The sequence below is a fragment of the Salmo salar genome, chromosome 25, assembly GCF_965601325.2.
Source record: "Salmo salar chromosome 25, fSalSal1, whole genome shotgun sequence".
NCBI lineage: Eukaryota > Metazoa > Chordata > Actinopteri > Salmoniformes > Salmonidae > Salmo > Salmo salar.
This window is the reverse complement of record NC_138315.1, coordinates 19,657,374-19,661,622: the sequence shown is the minus strand read 5'-3', so window position 1 is coordinate 19,661,622 and position 4,249 is coordinate 19,657,374.

Genomic DNA, 4,249 nt, shown 5'->3' with positions numbered 1-4,249 from the left:
TCGCAATCACTAAAAACATGTTACGGCACATCTGCAAATTTAGCTTTGCTGGTGATGACAGGTTACTTTTTCCGGTGATGGTTTTGATATGTTTGAGCTGTGGTTTGATCTAGGTTTTGAGGATTGACATATTCTAGGTTTTTGCTGTTGTTGCATAACAAGCATCTTTGTTGACTTCTGTAACTGTAAAAGCCTTGGTTTCAAGCATGTTAACATTAGAAGCCTCCTCCCTAAATTTGTTTTATTCACTGCTTTAGCACACTGCCAACCCGGATGCCCTAGCCGTGTCTGAATCCTGGCTTAGGAAATCCACCAAAAACCCTGAAATTTCCATCCCTAACTATATTTTCCGACAAGATAGAACTGCCAAAGGGGACGGTGTTGCAATCTACTGAAGAGATAGCCTGCAGAGTTCTGTCTTACTATCCAGGTCTGTACCCAAATAATTCGAACTTCTACTTTTAAAAATCCATCTTTCCAGAAACAAGTAACTCACTGTTGCCGCTTGCTATAGACCACCCTCTGCCCCCAGCTGTGCCCTGGACACCATATGTGAATTGATTGCCCCCCATCTATCTTCAGAGCTCGTGCTGATAGGTGACCTAAACTGTGACATGCTTAACACCCCGGCCATCCTACAATCTAAGCTCGATGCCCTCAATCTCACACAATTTATCAATGAACCCACCAGGTACAACCCCAAATCCGTGAACATGGGCACCAACATAGATATCATTCTAACCAACTTGCCCTCCAAATACACCTCTGCTGTTTTCAACCAAGATCTCAGCGATCACTGCCTCATTGCCTGCATCCGTAATGGGTCTGCGGTCAAACGACCTCCACTCATCACTATCAAACGCTCCCTAAAACACTTCAGCGACCTCATCCCGTCAGTAGAGGATGCCTGGTTATTCTTTAAAAGTGCCTTCCTCACCATCTTAAATAAGCATGCCCCATTCAAAAAATGTTGAACCAGGAACAGATATAGCCCTTGGTTCTCTCCAGACCTGACTGCCCTTGACCAGCACAAAAACATCCTGTGGCATTCTGCATTAGCATCGAACAGCCCCCGTGATATGCTACTTTTCAGGGAAGTTAGGGAAAAATATACACAGGCAGTTAGGAAAGCTAAGGCTAGCTTTTTCAAGGAGAAATTTGCATCATGTAGCACAAACTCAAAAAAGTTCTGGGACACTGTAAAGTCCATGGAGAATAAGAGCACCTCCTCCCAGCTGCCCACTGCACTGAGGCTAGGAAACACTGTTACCACTGATAAATCTGATAAAGCATTTTTCTACGGCTGGCCATGCTTTCCACCTGGCTACCCCTACCCCGGTCAACAGCCCTGTGCTCCCCACAGCAACTCGCCCAAACCTCCCCCACTTCTCCTTCACCCAAATCCAGATAGCTGATGTTCTGAAAGAGCTGCAAAATCTGGACCCCAACAAATCAGCCGGGCTAGACAATCTCGGGCCGACTCTCTTCTCTGTATATATCAATGATGTCGCTCTTGCTGCTGGTGATTCTCTGATCCACCTCTACGCAGACGACACCATTCTGTATACCTCTGGCCCTTCTTTGGACACTGTGTTAACTAACCTTCAGATGAGCTTCAATGCCATCCAACTCTCCTTCCGTGGCCTCCAACTGCTCTTAAATGCAAGTAAAACTAAATGCATGCTCTTCAACCGATCGCTGCCTGCACCTGCCCGCCCGTCCAGCATCACTACTCTGGACAGTTCTGACTTAGAATATGTGGACAACTACAAATACCTAGGTGTCTGGTTAGACTAAACTCTCCTTCCAGACTCACATTAAGCATCTCCAATCCAAAATTCAATCTAGGATCGGCTTCCTATTTCGCAACAAAGCATCCTTCACTCATGCTGCCAAACATACCCTTGTAAAACTGACCATCCTACCGATCCTCGACTTCGGCAATGTCATTTACAAAATAACCTCCAACACTCTACTCAAGAAATTGGATGCAGTCTACCACAGTGCCATCTGTTTTGTCACCAAAGCCCCATATACTACCCACCACTGCGACCTATACACTCTCGTTGGCTGGCCCTCGCTTCATACTCGTCGCCAAACCCACTGGCTCCAGGTCCTCTACAAGTCTCTGCTAGGTAAAGCCCCGCCTTATCTCAGCTCACTGGTCACCATAGCAGCACCCACCCGTAGCACGCGCTCCAGCAGGTATATCTCACTGGTCACCCCCAAAGCCAATTCTTCCTTCGGCCGCCTCTACTTCCAGTTCTCTGCTGCTAATGACTGGAACGAACTGCAAAAATCACTAAAGCTGGAGACTCTTACCTCCCTCTCTAGCTTTAAGCACCAGCTGTCAGAGCAGCTCACAGATCACTGCACCTGTACATAGCTCATCTGTAAATAGCCCATCCAATCTACCTCATCCCCATACTGTATTTATTTATTTATCTTGCTCCTTTGCAGTATCTCTACTGCACATTCATCTTCTGCACATTCTACCATTCCAGTGTTTAATTGCTATATTGTAATTACTTCGCCACCATGGCCTATTTATTGCCTTACCTCTCTTATCCTACCTCATTTGCACATGCTGTATATAGATTTTTCTACTGTATTATTGATTGTATGTTTGTTTATTCCATGTGTTGTTGTATGTGTCGAACTGCTTTGCTTTATCTTGGCCAGGTCGCAGTTGCAAATGAGAACTTGTTCTCAACTAGCCTACCTGGTTAAATAAAGGTGAAATTTTTTTTTTTTTTTTAAATATTAAATCTAAGAGTTCAACCTCTCTGTGAAGGACACGTATATATCTGAGTACTGAAGAAAAAAAGCCAAATAGAGAAACGCCTTTCCCACACCCTCTTTCCCACACTCTCTCTCACAGGTCACCTTTAAATTACCACCCCACAGATCCTGAGGTAAAAGAGAGAGGCTAATCCCTTTGGATTAAAAGGATTGGAAATTACACTGTAGGGTCTAAAGCCTGAGAACGCTATTGCTGTTTTGGCTGCCCTGAGAGGAGAAGCCAAAAAGGCAAAAAAGAACAAGACATTTTTCTCCCGCTGACTGCCATGCATTAGGTTGTTTCAAGATTTTTCCTATGAACCCACCTACCACAGACGCCACTTCTGAGTGAAACCGAAAGCCTTTACAACTCCAATAAAGTCGACTTCATTTTCACTGCAGAGTCCGTGACACAGAGCGGACAAACGGCCCAGGATATTAACCTCTGACCCTCCTAGAGTTCTATCCAACTTGGGTCATGTTCCCAATTTACGTCCCACTATGGGAGCGGTCTGAGGCCACTGGAACCAGACCATAAATTACCATGAAGGACATCACCCAGTCCAAACAGACTTTACTGTTGTATTGTATTTGGGCACTTATTTAGACTGTTTGCTCAAGTGATCTGAATTTGAACAGAGCACCATACACTTTATTGTTTATAGCTAGACTGTGATTTGTCATTTCTTTTAGAATAGGGTGTTACAATGCTTCAAAGAATTTTTCTCTTGAATGATGCGCTTTTACAAAGCCAACTGTCCAATCCTATTACTTCTCAGTGCAATACATCAGACACTTGCTGCCAGTGGCTGTAACCCACCAGTACCTTGGCCTGAGGATCAACATAATGGCCATTCCTCAAGCAGGGGGCATAAACGCTGTCCAGACTGAAGGGTCGTTTGTTTGCTTTTCCACCCTTAAGTATTAGAACAGGGCATCAGGGGCCCCTACAACAACTCTCCAAGGATGGCTTATCAGGAACCGCTGCTGATTCTACAGATGACACAGGTCTGCTCAGTTCAGATGAGTCATCCTCAGACGTCACCGCCGCTGAAAGGTTGACGGGTAGAAAAACACAGCAGATTTATAGGCGTCACGCTAGGGCTTGGGCTGCAGTTGCTGGAAACTCTGCAATCTGTGGGAAAAGGACGACTGGAAAACAGGGGAATAATGGTGAAATCTTTTTGTGGGACCTAAATAGTAATGGCATGCAGCAGCATTATAAATAATGTGACATCTATCAAATGATCCTGACAAAGGAATCACCCACTGATTCCTACTATGGTGAGAGAAAAGCATTCAACTGTTTAACTTAAGTGAAATAGCGTGCTGATTCTCTTCTCTGATAGTATAAACAAAAATGGGTATTCAGGCCTAGTTTGGTCAGACCATTGGTTGAATATGGTATCCAGCATCACAGTAGTATTTTTGAGTCACTCAAATAACACTTATCTCATACACCATTGGC